Raw genomic sequence first — 17,806 nt, forward strand, 5'->3', positions numbered from 1 at the left:
TCAGATGCAGGGAGTCGATTTGCTTGGCGAAGGTTTTCTTCTTCTCCAAGTGTAAAGAGTGTCAGAGGAAAGAAACATTCAGGCTTCATTTGCCTGATTTTTAGGGTGGGGGGGGAGGACATGACCCACATGTAAAATATTGATGCATCTGTATATATATTTATGTGTAGGCAGATGGCAAGCTCAAACAACTGCTGCTGATCTATTTATTTGTCCCAATAACAACATATATCCTTCTATACGTACAAATTGTGCAAACAGCTAGTCTCTGAACAAACACTATATGTGAGCCTCATTTTACAGATGGCAAAACTGAAGCAAAGAGAGGTAAAGTGACTTGCTAAAGGTCATGCTGCAAGTCAGTGGCAGCAAGGGGAAAATCAAACCTACATTTCCTGATTACTAACCCTGTGCTTTGTCTGCTAGCGCATACAGTTTCACAACTAGGCTCTCTCCAGACACTGTCTAGTTCTGGAGGTTATTTATGATCCTCTTCTTGTGGGCAATGTACGTGCAGCTCTGAAGCAGGGATCTCATAAGTGCTATATGTAACGCTTGGGACGACGTTGATCTGTTACTTGTACTTTAACAGTATTTTGTATATAGAGTAGAACCTCAGAGTTATGAACACCAGAATTACAAACTGACCGGTCAACCACATACCTCAATTGGAACCAGACGCACACAATCAGGCAGTAGCAGAGACCAAAAAAAAAAAAAACCCACCCAAAAAGCAAACAACGAAAAAACCACAGTACAATACTGTGTTAAATGTAAACTACTAAAAAAAATTAAGTGAAAGCTTAAAAAAAAGATTTGACAAGGTAAATGTTTTTGTGCTTGTTGCATTTAAATTAAGATGGTTAAAAGCAGCATTTTTCTTCTGCACAGTAAAGTTTCAAAGCTGTATTAAGCCAATGTTCAGTTGTAAACTTTTAAAAGAACAACCATGTTTTGTTCAGAGTTGCAAAGAACGTCCATTCCCGAGGTGTTCGTTACTCTGGGTTCTACTGTAGATGGATTCTAACCCTGTCCCCCAAGTCCCTAAAATGGCCTCTCCCATGGGACAGAAACCACTTTGGATGCACTATGGAGCTGTCTGCAGCTCCCATCCACTGGCATAACTCCTTCTCGCTGCCATAAACCTGGCTCCAGACATGCCCTCCTGACTGCCCTGTTACTGGCCTTGTTCTCTGCTGCCAGAGAGAAAGATTTCATTCCCTTCCAACTTCTGCTCCCCAGAATGACTACCAGCATCTTGATGCAGCAGATTTTGGATCCTAATCATCACTATTCATTGACCGATGGATCAACAGGGGGGAAAATGGAACTTATGACAGCCCTGTTTGCAGCTCACTGTCCTTTGCACCCTTCCTCCTCTGTCGTAAGGCTTGGCGCCCCCTTTCTCTATTGATTGTCTGAGATCCTTTCCTGTCCAGTTCATCTTCCTCTATCAAAAACATCAAGGCCACAAAAACAACAAAGAGTCTGGTGGCACCTTAAAGACTAACAGATTTATTTGGGCATAAGCTTTCGTGGGTAAAAACCTCACTTCTTCGGATGCATAGAGTGAAAGCATCATGTGCCAGCAATGCCCCTCTGCCATGTACATTGGCCAAACCGGACAGTCCTTCCGCAAAAGAATAAATGGACACAAATCGGACATCAGGAATGGTAACATACACAAGCCAGTAAGTGAACACTTCAATCTCCCTGGTCATTCTATCACAGATTTAAAAGTCACTGTCATTGAACAAAAAAACTTCAGAAACAGACTTCAAAGAGAAACAGCAGAACTAAAATTCATTTGCAAATTCAACACCATTAATCTGGGCTTGAATAGGGACTGGGAGTGGCTGGCTCACTACAGAAGCAGCTTTTCCTCTCCTGGAATTGACACCTCCTCATCTATTATTGGGAGTGGACTACATCCACCCTGATTGAATTGGCCTTGTCAACACTGGTTCGCCACTTGTGAAGTAACTCCCTGCTCTCCATGTGTCTGTATATAATGCCTGCATCTGTAGCTTTCACTCTATGCATCCGAAGAAGTGAGGTTTTTACCCACGAAAGCTTATGCCCAAATAAATCTGTTAGTCTTTAAGGTGCCACCAGACTCTTTGTTGTTTTTGTAGATACAGACTAACACGGCTACCCCCTGATACTTGATCAAGGCCACAGATCTATCTGCATTAGCGTTACTCTGCTGCCACCTACTGGGGCGTTTCGGAGTAGCAGCCGTGTTAGTCTGTGTCTGCAAAAAGAACAGCAGTACTTGTGGCACCCAGGGCCGGCTCTAGGCACCAGCAAAACAAGCTGGTGCTTGGGGCGGCACATTTTTAAGGGTGGCATGGCCGGCGCCAGAATGCCGCCCCTAAAAATGTGCCCCGGCCGCCCTAGCTCACCTCCGCTGCTGCTGCCACGGTGCGCAAAACAGCTGATTCGCGCACTGCTACTCGCCCTCCCTCCCAGGCTCTCAAACCTGGGAGGGAGGGGGAGATCCCGATCGGCTGTTTCGCGCGCCGCTGCAGCCCCTCCCTCCCAGGCGCCCAAGCCTGGGAGGGAGGGGGAGAAGCGGCGCCCGCGCCGCGGCCACTCGGAGTCTCCCCCTCCCTCCCAGGCTCTCAAACCTGAGACCCTGGGGGGAGGAGGCAGGGCTGGGGATTTGGGGAAGGGGTGGAGTTGAGGCGGGGCCGGGGTAAATAAAGAATGGGGGGGGCGGGGCGGCCAAAATTGTTTTTGCTTTGGGCGGCAAAAATCCTAGAGCTGGCCCTGGTGGCACCTTGAAGACTAACACATTTATTTAATAGAATCATAGATTATCAGGGACAGATCATCTAGTCTAACCCCTTGTGCAAAGCAGGACCAATCCCAGACCCCTAAATGACCCCCTCAAGGATTGAGCTTGCAACCCTGGGTTTAGCAGGCCAATGCTCAAATCACTGAGCTATCCCTCTCCCCTCATATGGCAGCATATGGATACTGAAAGAGAGCGGCCTGAGACGCACTAACAAATACAGGAACTCCTCCCACTGTTCTCAACTGTGGAGATGATTCTCCCTCATTCTCGGTGGTAGCTGCTGGGTGCTGAACATTTTTGAAAATCTGGCAGATTAGCAGGAGGATGAAATGAAACCTACTGTTAAGTAAGAAGCAACCGATGAGCAAAGGTTTTCACCTTAAATTCAGCTCCCAGCACAGGACAAAAACAAACAAAAAAATCCTTTGACCTCCGTAAGAGCTGGACTGAGCTCCTGCAGAGCTAATGAAGCAGAGAGATACAGGGCATCTCTTGAATCAACGACGACGAGTGGAGTGGGATATGCAGACAAGGTCCCCAGGGATGTAGCAAACTTAAGATGCTCAAGCTGCTCAATTAAGTGATAGCCACTAAAAAGGAAAATTATGTGAATGGCCAAAGAGAAAAAGATCTAGGACCCGAATCCAAGCCTGTTGAAGTTAGAGGAAAGACTCCCATAGACTTCAGCGGGTTGGGATCAGGCACTTAGGCCTGCCTTGATTTCAGGGAGAGTTAGGCATCGAAATATTTTTGTGGATCTGGGCCTGATAGTCTGAGCATTTGGAATAATCAACTTCTCCTCAACACATTATCAAGAAACACTGGGCTCTTACTCATATATTACATGGCCAAATCCTGAACCTCTTGTCTGCGTTTTACCCGAGTAAGGATTTTATTTGATGTGTCGGTGTAGCTGTGGCAAAAATTTCTGGGTTTTGTCAGAAATTGCCAGGAAATTATTTTTTAAACGGCAGTAAAAATGTATCCCTCCCCTTCCCCCCCAAATGAAAGTTCCTGTGATCTGGTTTTGTGGAACAATTCATCTGTAATCTGTGCAGAGAGATTAAACTACATCATGAAACAGATGAAGGTGGAATTCAAGATTTCCGATTTTAGATGCACTCAGCTTTTACGCATGCGTGCACACACACACACACACACACTCACTATTATGTGAATTTCTAAAACCATACTTGTGGTTTCAAAATAAACCCTTTCCCAAACTCCAAATATGTAATTCCTCCTGCCCTCCTGTGGAAGAAACATGGTTTGATTTTCTCATTTTAAATATTTTTTTGGCATACTTTTGCTTGTATTCAGGTAAAAAACATTAACCTGATGAAGAAAGTTATTGTAAATTTGAAAAATCAGCAGATCAGATTAAAAATAAGGGCTTGGTTTTACCAATGGATTACTTGCAGGAGTAAGGGTTAACTGCATGAGCAAGATTTTGCAGGACTGGTCCCACAGAAATATCTTTGCCTCTATGGATGCTTCAACATTCCATCTGCCTTGTTTGGCTGCTAGCTTGGCAGCCATGTGATCATGGGGTTACACCTAAGCAGTGGGTATAAATAAATGCTCCTGCCATACTCTTCCAATAAACATGAATTCAGTAGGAGTGTAACAGCATGGGGTTCCCTCCCCCTGCACACCTTGCTGTAAACAGTCCTCACACAATCCCAGGCACTTTCTTTACATCATGCTAGACGAGTGCTTGGGCCCCACAACATATGGCTTTTTACCTTCTCCCCAGATGCTGGGTAAGAGATCTCACTTCACAGAGCTCCTAGACTTCTGTAACCCTTTGCCCTCTTCAGGCTTCCTGTCTCTCTTTGAGCTGTCCTCAGCTGACCAGGTGGGTGTAAGGGTCTGCTGCCTATGCAGATCAGCCTGTAGGATTGGGCCTATAAACACAGTAATATCTTCACCCACTGACATGAGGGCACCTCTGGAGTGGAATGCCTGTAGGTGTTTAACAGCATACAACGCTACTTGGCATTTTAAGGCAGGAAGTGAAGAATATTACATCCATTTGAAACTGGGCTGGGAATTTAGGTAGTCAGTATAATGCTCTAAATTGGACTATGGCCAAGGGACTAGGGAACCTACCCCAGCTTTTGAGAAACGTGTCATAGGATCTTTAAGGATCACCAATTTTCAGGACTTTAGCTCCACGTCTCATTATGATGCTGTTGTGCAAGGTGCTAATTGTTGGCCTCCTTGCACTCCAGAGGTGGGAGCATTTCAGTGGTAAAGTGATTCCAGTGTGTACTGTCCTCAATATATGTTCCACTCTATATGCATCCGAAGAAGTGGGCAGTAGCCCACGAAAGCTTATGCTCTAATAAATTTGTTAGTCTCTAAGGTGCCACAAGTACTCCTGTTCTTTTTCCAGTGTGTACTGCGTACTGGGATATTCAGTGTCCTTGATTTTTAAGGAGCACATGCCACTGATTTCATTGGGGAATTATGCTGAGAATCAATGGTATGCTATGGTCCACAGGGCCTGATCCTGCCAATGTTTATACACATAAATCTACTCCTGAGTAGTGTCAATGCCTTCAATGGGACTACTCATGTGAAGTAAGAGCATCAGGATTAGGTCCATAGTTTATCAAAGGCCTTGGGATCATCCAGGACAAATATATTATAATAATGTAAAGCAGTGGTGGGCAACCTGCGGCCCATCAGGGTAATCTGATTGCGGGCCACGAGACGTTTTGCTGATGTTGACTGTCCACAGGCACAGCCCACCACAGCTCCCAGTGGCCATGGTTCACCATTCCTGGCCAATGGGAGCTGCGGGAAGCAGCAAGCCACGGGAATGTGTTGGCTGCCACTTCCCACAGCTCCCATTGGCTGGGAACAGCGAACCGCAGCCACTGGGAGCTGTGGGGGGCTGTGCCTGCGGACGGTCGACGTCAGCAAAATGTCTCGTGGCCCGCAATCAGATTAACCTGATGGGCCGTGTGCAGCCCATGGGCCGCAGGTTACCCACCTCTGATGTAAAATATTTCCTGGTATATTCTTATATTTCCTACATCTGCTAGAACTACCCGAAACCTCTGCTACAGAACTGTAATAATAGCTCACTTGATCACTAGGAAACATGGCTTTAAGAGCTATAAATTATCCCCTGGCAATGTGAGCTGGTAACAGCCTTAGCTATCTCTTCCTATCTGTTTGGAAGACACTTAGCACATCTGGGGCACTACTGCAACATAAACAATAATTATTAATGGGAGCTACACACAGCAAGGAAAGAATAGACTGACCGCAGAATAATACAGCTGGTCCTCAGTTTGAAAGCCAGCATCGGAACCCAAACCAATCCCTGCTAGATTGCATCTTTATTTCCAGCCTGATTCTTTGAACCATAAAACAAAGTTTCCTGTATTTGCAAAAATAATCATAGTTTCTGACAAAAGAATGAATGTTATAAGAGAAAAACAATGTTACAGGAATATAACTGAGGGAACACTATGCCTTTTAATAAGGCTTTCTGGCATCTGGTATAAAGTAAAATTGTCTTGCCAGAGTGGACGCAAGTGCTTATAAATTGATTGTATCATCTTATTATTTTTACTCCCTTCTGTTCTGGATTTAAAACGTGAGGCTGTATGAACTTCCCCTTGGCATCACCAGCAGCCAGCATGTCTGTCAACAGGCTTGTGTTAGAAAATCCTCACCCCTGAGCCAAGCGGTTGAAATTAATTATTAATGTTGACATTCCCACAAAGACAGGTTCTGCTTTTTCTGTCTGCTTGGAGCCCAGCAGAAGTGAAATGAACAAAATAGTTCTATACATAAGGGCAACCATGGCACTGAAAGAAGATCTGAATATACTGCACCAGACTGGAGGAGTTTAAATTATGCAACTCATCCAAGCTTGTAAAAAAAAAAAATGTGAGTAAGGCATGAACCTTTGATGTTTATAATAGACTCTTGGCAAAAAGTGCAAACCTCTTGCTCTGTGATTGTATCAGACCGCCTCAAATGAACATCACTGAGCTGTCTCTGTGATTGAATTAAGGACTTCTAGTGAACACTTTGGTGATGTAAGCTGAAGTGTGGGTGATCCAGTAGGGGGCACTCCATCCTCCAAATTAGCACTAACCTCAGGGCCCCAGAGTGTTGCTAGAGGAAAGTGTACTGCTGGGAGTAAAGTGTAATTCAGGAGATGGCACTATTCCTGCTGAGTAAGCACTGACCCCAATGCCCCAGCATGGCATGAAGGTACACTTGATGGAGATTATGTTTTGCGGAGACATACACAATTTGGCCTCTATTGTAACATAAATAAAATGCTATAATAATTGCTGTATGAGGCTAAACAGCTGCTAAGTTCCACCCCAGAGATGGCTGCATTTCAGTGGTGGATACGATTCCTTAGCGCTCTGGGATGAAAGGTATGTATAGAAGTAAGATATTATAAACACATCATCCATACAACCATTTTTATTACCAAAAACTAAATGTTTAAATTGCTAAGGACCCTATTTTACCACTCTTATGTTGAACAGTTCTTAACTCTAGCAACAGTCCCAAATAAGGGTACTAATTCAGGCTTTAATACATCATTGTAGGAAGCAATTTGTGAAGCCATATAGACATCATTTTGAAAGAATTATGGAGTTAAAATTCATAATGTAAAAGCAACCTTTGGCTTGTTTTCTTTATCAAATACTCCCACCTGGTGCAGTTTAACCAAAAGTGCAAGATTTAATTTATTATTTTCTATTCCACATTTTGTGATGCAATGCACAATATTTTGCAGTTCTATTATAAAACATGATTACTCAGTACAAATACAAGTGAAGAATCAAAACAAAACAAAGGGTGTATATAAAGTGAACCAGCTCTGTACAAACACCCTTGACCTTTCCCCGCAATTGCTATCTCTCCTCCTGAAGTAGATGCTGATGTAAAGTAGATATACCAGAGCTGTGTATATAGGATCTCTAGCTCTGCTCTGCCTCCATGTGAAGGGCTTATTCTATAAATACGTCAGCCTCTATTTTGGATTCCGTTCAGCAATACTGTAAAAGAAGGAGCACAAAACAGGCAAGCTTTAAACCAGGGTAAGAAAAAAACAGAGATTGAGGAGAAGATAGCAAATGTGGAAATATAGTGTCTCCTCTTTGATCTGTTTCCTCTTTCTTTCTCATGTTAGAAAAGGATATGAAATAAAAACCTTTAATCCTTAGACCCTGCTGGGACAAGGTTTTTTTCAAACTATATTTGTTTTCACGGGAAGTATATGAGGAATTAACATGATGGATATGAAAAGCTTTCAATGGCCAATGATAGTCTATTATTATTTGTTTGTATTACAGTAGAACCTAGCGGCCCCAGTCGAGAGCAGGGCCGCATTGTGCTAGGCCAGGTACAAACACATATTAAGAAGCAAAGAGCTTAAAATTGAAATAGACAAGCCAGGCAAAGGGCGGGACCGGAAACAGGGACAGACAGATGAAGTGACTCACCCAAAGCCATACTGCAGGAGAGCCAGGACTAGCACTCAGGTCTCCTAATGGCCGGGCCAGTTCCCTTTCACAAACCACACGGCCTGCTTACTCTAGTGTAAAAAGAACAGGAGGACTTGTGGCACCTTAGAGACTAACAAAATTATTTGAGCATAAGCTTTCGTGGGCTACAGCCCACTTCTTCGGATGCATAGAATGGAAGAAGTGGGCTGTAGCCCACAAAAGCTTATGTTCAAATAAATTTGTTAGTCTCTAAGGTGCCACAAGTACTCCTGTTCTTTTTGCGGATACAGACTAACACGGCTGCTACTCTGAAACCTGTCATTATTCTAGTGTGCATTTTCTGTGAGAAGGTGAACTCCTTTTGAAAATCCATTCTTTACCCTGAAACTCACAACAATGGCACCTTGTGCCAGGTGTATATAGAAAATAAATATGCTGGTCATGTAAAACAGTCCCTTTTCAGAGTTAAATATCTTATCCTGGCTGTTGTCAAAAGTTTTCCGCAACAAATCCCTAGCCCTTTCCCTAAATTTTGTCCTGGCTGTACACCAAATTTCCTTTTCACATCAAAAGAATTACTGGTTTTAAGCAAAAAACATCTTAAAGGGTCACGGTCAAGTTAGTCATGTTTTTAGTTATTACATATGATTTGTTACTAATAACACTGTAGGTCATTAAAAGTTAAATACATTGCAAAACAGTGCGCATTTCACCAGGGCCGGCTTCAGGGTTTTGGCCACCCCAAGCAGCCAAACAAACAAACAAACAAACAAAAAAAGCCGCGATCGTGATCTGCAGCAGCAATTCAGTGGAAGGTCCTTCGCTCCGAGCAGGAGTGAGGGACCCTCCGCCGAATTGCCGCCGAATAGCTGGACGTGCCGCCCCTCTCCGAAGTGGCCGCCCCAAGCACCTGCTTGGTAAGCTGGTGCCTGGAGCTGGCCCTGCATTTCACCATTTATGCTCTTGGTTTTCCTTTTTTACATTTCAAATGAAAATAGATTAGTCAGTTTCATTTTTGTTTTTGCTCAGTTCCCCTTTCTAGCAAAAGGTTTCTAGTTTTAATGTTTGGGTTGCAAACAGGGCAAGTGAATGCTTACATCCTACCAAACAAAAATATATTTCAGCAGAAATAAGAGTATTTGATAAATATTAGGTCTTGTTAAATTATTTTTAACCAAGCCTAAAAATTTGAAGCTGACTCTGTCCCTTTAAACTGATGGATTTCTACCTTCCCTTTCAGTCATAAATTAATGGACCAAAAGGATACAAATTCCTTCACTACCAATACAGAGGGCCTGGGAGCCAGAAATATAACCTCCATCAATGCATATTTAATTCTAACTGTGCAGATTCTGACTCTCTATTGGGAATATTCTGTATATGGTGATCTAAAGAGCTACTAGTGCCTCTTGGAAAACTTTGGGAAAAAACAAAAATAATTCTGCATGTATATTAAATATAATATTTCTCTTCCTTTGATTTGTATTATTACTAGACAGACAATAAAGTTGCACAGATGTGACTGAGGACTGAATGTGAAGATTTAGGAGCTGCACAGGTCTAGCTGAGGGCAGAAATATTGTTACTGGCAATATTACAAGACCCAGGAAGAAGCCAGTGTAATTTTAGGCTGAGTTCACAGATTTTTGCTCCAGACCCCTAAATGGCCCCCTCAAGGATTGAATTTACAACCCTGGGTTTAACAGGCCAATGCATAAACCACTGAGATCACAGAGTGGGCATGCAGAAAAAACTTTATCGTCTCTTGTACAGTGAACAAATTTTATTTGGATGCTGCTGAGACACAATGAACCGGCAAGCCATTTTTAGTGTTAGTTCTGAGCATATAACCATGCTTTGAGCAGTGTCAGGGAGGAATCTAACTGTGCAGATAATGTTCCTCAAGTACCGGTGCTTATTGATTTAATTCAGATCACTTATGTAGGGAGTATAGGAACCCTGCCAGGCTCGTATTAGTTATTTGAAAAAAAAAATGCTTCCATAAACAGCTTCAAGTTCTTGGAACATACCTGTTTATGTCTCATCTTTTTGGAATGTTTACACTGAGAATATTCAAGAGCAGCTGTATCAGGCACAACATATGCATATGATTCTCTATCAGAGGTAATGTTTGGAACACCGTGCCAGAAATTAGTTACAGGGGCATCTTTGTGAAACAGATGTGTGGCTGTATTAACATTAGAAGGACCAAAGCGACTGGATTATAATCAACAACCTGATGAGAAGAATATTAAAGAGTTTGGGGATTTCCTGATACAGCCCAATGCCAATAATAATTTTTGCTTTCTCTTATGTAGAAAGCACAAAGTAGACTTGATAGCATACCAACAAAAAGGCAACATGGGAATACAGGCTGACTGCAACATGGGAAATATAAGCATTCATGTGGACTGGTTTATAGAGGGCAAATTAGTTTGGATTTGTTTAACCAATACACCAATAACGTTACCTACATTTCTCAAGGTTATTCAGTAAAAAGTAAAGGAAAAACCTGTATGCTGTGACAAATCAAAATAAGCGAGACCCTTTCAGCACTTTTCAAATTCTCAATAGAGAGTCAGAATAACTCAGAATTAAAACATAAAACAGAATAATGCATCCTCTCTCCTCACACTTTCAATAGAGCATTCAATTGACTTTTCTATGGGTCGAATGATGTGGGAAACCAAGATAATCCCCAGGAAACTTTGTGTCTTCTGGGAGCTGCGGAGAGGAGAGGGGAGAGTGTCAAGCATTTAATTACAGCAAATTCACATCAAGCCCCTTTGCTAATTGCTCTACATACAAGAATGATACATTTCAAAGAATGAGCTTTCAGCTTTAACTGGAGAACACAGGAATCAAGTGAGAAGAGGGACGTCATTCTTTCTTTGTTTGAAGCCATTGAGATATTAGCAGACTTGGTGACCTGTGGACACATGAACTGCGATGACTTTGTCAAGCTTCATGGATTCTGGATAAATGACCCATGACAGAACAATAGCTAGGTAGCATGCATCACTTTTTTCTGTGGATTTTCTGAACCTAAGAGTATTTTATGATGACTGTTGAAAACCCAAGGTCCTTAAGAAATGCTGCTATCTGGCTATTGGCAAAATTCTGAGTAAAGGATGGTCATATATTTCCTCCTTCTCAATAACCTACTTTCATGCAGAAATTTTTAAATGTAAGCAGAAATTGACACATTAGAGTTTAGGTAGGTTGATTCTATTTATCTACGTTTATGTTTGGCTGGGAAACCGACACTAGCATCTGACTCCCATAAAAACCATGAGTGATTAAGTACTTATAGTGTATGATTCACACAAAACTGGGTGCCTCCGGCAGCAAATCATCCATCAAACAATACCAAGGCACTTGCTCAATACTGACTCACCAACACCAGTTCCTCAGGCAGCGCCACTGATAGGCGTTTGAAGTCTCCCACCCAGCCACTGACCTGGCACAAACATGCTTAGTTTATAAGATTGGACAAGATCACAGTTTGAGGTGATACACTTGGATTTGGGATCATGGAGGCCTGGATTCCAAGGCTTTGTCTACACTGGAGTTTTTGTGCAAAAGCTTCATACAGTGGCTAGCACTGGTGCAACTCCACTTTTGGCAGCAACATTGATGTAGATGAGCTTCTCATGGCTCTTGATGTTCTCAGGGCCTGATTTAGGGGCAGGCAACCTGGGGTGCCGGGGTTGAGAGGGTGCCAGGCTCGGGGTGCTGTTTCTGTTGTTAGTGACAAAAGAGCAAATAGAATGTTTGAAGTAAAATGTTTCAGGTATTCTGTACCTGGATTAATTTTTTCATTAACCTCCTAGAATCGCTTGTTATTTTAAGGCTTGAAAATGCCATTGGCCAGTCTTTGAATCTCTCTGACGCTGTGCTTCAGTTCACGAGGGCAAAGTCAAGAATAGCGACTCTTTGAACGAAAGGACTAGGGTTAACATTCTGAGGCTGTCACCTATGTAATGCTATTTAATACTGGTCTGCCCAATGTTGGGGCCCGGTTCAATTTCTTGAGGTTAGTACATTTCAGTTATTCTTAAAATTAAAAAGCTTCAGTAAGCTTAGAGGAAATCAATTCATTTGCTTATATGTGGCATGAATAAATACAGATTTACAGACCCTAATGTGGAAATTTATTGTCTTATATGACAGGGAAAAATCATGTTTCCAAATTGTGGATCAAAATCGTAAAATGGGCTACAAATGCAATAAAAAATAAGGTATTCAAAAGTTTAACAAATAGGGTGTGTGTGTGTGTGGGGGGGGGGGAGGGTGCTGAAGACACTCCTTGCCTGGGGCACCATTTGGTCTAGGGCTGGCCCTGGATGTTCTTAATATGTGTCATTTGGACATGCTTTCAGGAGGATTAGATGACACAATATGAAAAATTATAGTGACCACAGAAGACTTGCTTAGTTGCTCCTGGTAGTGGAGCTACTGAAGTGGGACAGAATTGAAGGGAAATAATTAACCCCAAGGCAGACCCTGCCTAAAAAAACATGTTCCGTTTGACCTTCTGTAACAGTCACAGTGAGTCAATAAAAGAGGAACCACTGGGATGCACATTGCAGTAGAATCTCTTAGCAGCAGAGCCATTGGAAAGGAGGAGAGAAGACTCACAGTAGCATCAGAGTTGTGTTTGAGATGTCTCCCCAGGATGTGTTTCCCCAAGATCAAATAGTCCAGATGTTAGTGATGCGGGAGAGCTAGAATAAAGACTGAGTCAGACATTCTGTGCTGTACCTTCAGGAAGTGCAGTCTGGAAGGTGACTGGGGCTTTAAGCCACCTAATATGCAGTGGTTGCTCTGGGGGACAAAATGGCTCATGGCACAATGTAGGCAGTCTCCTCAGGGCACCCCGTGGCTCGTGGTGCAAGTCAGAATGGCCAGAGCGGCATGAGGCACAGTACTGTCCACTCACATCCCCAATACATCCTCTGCATTGAGACCTGGGGATGGGGAAGAACCTAAATAGGGCTGCCTACAGCAGCCCAAAACAAATGACTATGCTGTGAGAGTTCTCTCCTGGCCCCAGAGTACCACTGGAAGGGGGTATCCTGACTATGGTTTCAGAGCTACCACTACATCGTGTGAAATGCTGGCTCTTTTTTAGGTTTTATATTGAGCGCTGTGTCTAGACTGGCTAACCTCTGTCTTTCACTTTGAAATAAACGCTGAACTCCTCTTTGAACCCAATCAATGGCACAACCTTTTTTTGAGCGTGCACACATTTTCCTGGCATGTTGTAGCTGAAGAGTTTCTGTGCAGATATGTGGCTTGTTTACCACTATCTTTTTCCATTCCCATGTATGTCCAGCTGACTGGATGTCAGCCTGACCCCAAACTGATACAGAAAGAGACAAGATGTCTTTTTAAATATCTAGAAAGAGATAGCAAGGAAAAAACAACCAGTCCTTGTGTCATTCTTGGTCTGAGTTAAAAATACACTGTAACTCTCTACCATAGCTCAGAGGGTACATTTGTAGCATGTAACATGTTATTTCTAAACTCAAACGGTTATCAGGAACCTGTTCTTGACATAGTTCAGATTGAAAAACATCTATAAATCACAGGATGAAGTGACATTTCAGCCAATGCAAACAAAATAAGGATTTTATCACATTGAGTAATGAGCTGATATGCATGGGAGAACAGTTATTTATTTGCGATAACTACTGCAGTTTCAAGGCCCAAGTAGTTGTATACAATACAGGGAGTCCTGTTTCTACAGCCTGATGTTTCAATGTAAGATACTAGAAGAATCTCAGACATGAAAGGAAGCGAGATGTCCTAATGCAAAGGGGAGAAAGAACACACACATACATTGTAATTCTTCACAGAAAAGCCCGAACAGTCTATCTGTTTTAGAGACTATGTCACTATAAATGTATATATTAAAACAGTGATTCTCAAACTTTTGTACTGGTGACCCCTTTCACATAGCAAGCCTCTGAGTGCGACCCCCCCCTTATAAATTAAAAACACTTTTTTATATATTTAACACCATTATAAATGCTGGAGGCAAAACGGGGTTTGGGGTGGAGGCTGACAGCTCGCGACCCCCCCATGTAATAACCTCGCGACCCCCTGAGGGGTCCCAACCCCCAGTTTGAGAACCCCTGTATTAAAATATCATTCCTTATCTCTGTTACTCATAACACATTAGATTATTAAAACAAAATATTTTTAAAGATCCAATTACCCTACTGTCTGATTGTTATTGTCTCCATTCCAACAGTGCTTAAAGGCTCCAACTGAGACCTGAGAGCCCCAGGTGCTATATATATAAATACAGGTACATGCGTCATCCATATAGACATGGTAGTGGAGGAACAATGCCAGTAGAGGATTTATGTAATTCAGGGAGGTGGTTTAACTTGATAGACAAAAATTCAGAGTTTTACTGTTGTTGATGCTCCCAAACATGGGCCAAGATAACGCTAGTTTATTAGTAAAACTTTGTGGAGTTGACCAGGCCTAAGATACAGTCTCTATCCCAAAGAGCTTCCAGGCTAAACAGACAAAGGCTGGGAGAAGGGAAGTATTACTATCCGCATTTTACAGATGGGGAACTCAGGCACAGATAGATTAGGTGATTTGTCCAAGATCACACAGGGAATCTGTGGCAAACTAGGAACTGAACCCAAAACTCCTAAAAACTGTATTAAAATTGTAAGCTATCGCTTTAAATCCTCATGTTTTTTTCCTTATCCTGCCTGGGGCTAGGGGGCTCTGTAGGGAAGCTTTCGATCTGGGCCTAGCAGAGTCTGTTTTTAGCCAGCCTCTGTAGAAGAAGGTGGGGTGAGCGGAGCCTTTCTGTTTTAGGAAGCAGCCTGTTTTGCCTCTCTGTGTTTTGGGTTCTTGTGTGTTATCATTCTGAATTCTAAGGAAAAAGTAGCAGTATGTTTCAACATTCCATCAAGAGTCCTTTATGTTCTGTATTCAATTTCTCTGTTTGTATACAGTGAAACATAATACTGAATTCCAGAGCAGTGACTTAATCACAAGACCAGCCTTGATTTCTACTTTTTACATTTTATTCTTCTTGTTAAATGAAACCGGACTGGTCACTTTCCCTTTTGTTTCTAGTCAGTTTCATTTTCTAGTTCTTTTTAGGGGAGTGCACAGGTTCCTTGTATTTAGGACTTTATGATTTTTAAAGGCTCCTCATTGATTCTTTCTTGCAGCATTTTAGTTCCTGGATGCTGGAAATACAGTGAACACCAAATCTTGTTTTTATTTCAGCACTATAAATGGTCCTTTGAATCAAAGAAAAAAACATGAAAACATATATATAAATGCCAAGATATTCTGACTTATTCAGATTCCTTAGAATCCAGTCCCACAGCACAGTCCTAGTATTTGTTCATAAAGTAAATCATGAAAACCTTTACATTCATGCTGTATTAGATATTGGCATTTAAAAATAAATAAAAATTTGAGATGTGAAAACTAATTGATATATTTCTTTTCAAATAACATTTAGAAGAATATGGCACAGCTGCATGAGGAAATAGATAAAGGAAGTAAAACAATTGTATTAAGTTGCCAAATATCTTAAATGGGGACATTCCTTACCACTGGAACTGAAATCAACTGAACTACACAGCCATTTAGAGTTTCTTATTTTAACTTTTGGGCTACTATTCATTTTGAGGTCCTTCCTCTGTAAACAATGTGAGGGCGTGTGTGTGTGTGTGTGTGTGAAGAACAGGTTTAATATGTAATGCATATTTTTCTATCAGACTTAAATGAGAAGCTCTAGTAGACTTAAGCTTTATGAATTCTGATTCATCCAGATAATAAAATATGCAGCGTGGTTGAACAACTCACTTAGTTCAGATCCAGCTGGGGAAACTTTGGACACAGAAAATTGTTTCAAATATGCTGAACAAGTAAATTCTTTTAGCTGTTGATGCAGTTTTTGTCCTTCCATATGCAGTATTAACTACTACAAAAATGTACAGTTGGAAATTGAAGGAGCTATGGGATTCATTCCTGTGCTTAATAATGAATAGCATGAATTTGAAAAGGGTCCAAATTCATTGGAGACATGTGGATGTACAATTATCACTTTGAACTCAGCTTCATGATTATCAATTTAAAACACATAATTAAAGAGGGAGCTTGAAATTGACTGCAGACAAAACAACACATTCAAAAGGGTTTCAGAGAATGTGGATTTTTAAAGATGGTCACAAGTTAAGGAATCATTTGGTGATTTGACCCACATGGCCTGATGCATGTTGGCCTGGAAATGGTTAGAAAGCAGTGGTTTGGCTAGCAGCAAAGGCAGTAATTTATACAGTATGAATTGATCATGGGACTCAGTTCTTGATAAATAAGTGTTAGGGTGAAGAAAGTGTTTGTATTTAGTAGAAAAAATACAAGTACAAATATCAGTCACACAAAAGTTCCTGTGATAGGTCAGGATTTGTAATTTTATTTTTAAATAACATTTTTTAAAAAAGGATGACCCAATAGTTTCATGAAAATGTTTTGCTTTGTCCTTCACACACTGTTAAAAAAACGTTGTTTTTACCGCCACAGTTACATCAGATAGGATTAAAAATATTATAAGGTATATGAACCCCCATGCTTTAGTGCTTCACCTAGGGTTAGAAATAAACTCTCTGATTAGGTTATGCCATAATTAGCCATTATTGGGAATTTACACCTTTCTCCGAAGCAGCTGGTATTGACCACTACCAGAATATTGAATTAGAATGATCACTGAGGTGCGATCCTACATGGCAATTACTATGTTACTAACTCTTATGTTATATATAACATATATAACACCAGGCATGAGACAGGGTGTGTTTAAAGGTTCTATGATTTGTTTGATTTTCATATATTTTTTTAATCCCTATGGGATTTATATTTGAGTTGCAATAATGTGCAATCAGGCTTTGTCTTTTTCCCATGCAAACTGAAATACTATGAGAAGACGAGATCTCATGTTATTCTAATCCCATAAATGGCTCCTTGGTGCAAACTATTTGCCCATAGATACTGTGGTGATGGGCACCCTGGATATAGACAGACATTGACTCATAGACTTTAAGGTCAGAAGGGAGCATTACGATCATCTAGTCTGACCTCCTGCACAATGCAGGCCACAGAATCACACCCACCCACTCCCGTAACAAACCCGTGTCTGAGCCATTGAAGTCCTCAAATCATGGTTTAAAGACTTCAAAGTGCAGAGAATCTTCCAGCAAGTGACCCGTGCCCCACGCTGCAGAGGAAGGCGAAAATTGTATTCTGTTAAAAATGAAACAGTTTAACACTAATACACAAAAAAGCAATTTACTGATAACATTACTAGTGATAATGTTTCATTTTAATTCAAAATACTTTAGCATGATAAACTATACAAGTGTTGCCACAATAAACAAGTGCCCAAAAGAGTACATAATTTCAGGCAGACTAAACATACAAGGGTCATGAAGTACTGAAGCCTTTTCTTATCTCACAGTTAACAAAAAAT

Source organism: Trachemys scripta, chromosome 20, assembly GCF_013100865.1.
Source record: "Trachemys scripta elegans isolate TJP31775 chromosome 20, CAS_Tse_1.0, whole genome shotgun sequence".
Taxonomy (NCBI): Eukaryota; Metazoa; Chordata; order Testudines; family Emydidae; genus Trachemys; species Trachemys scripta.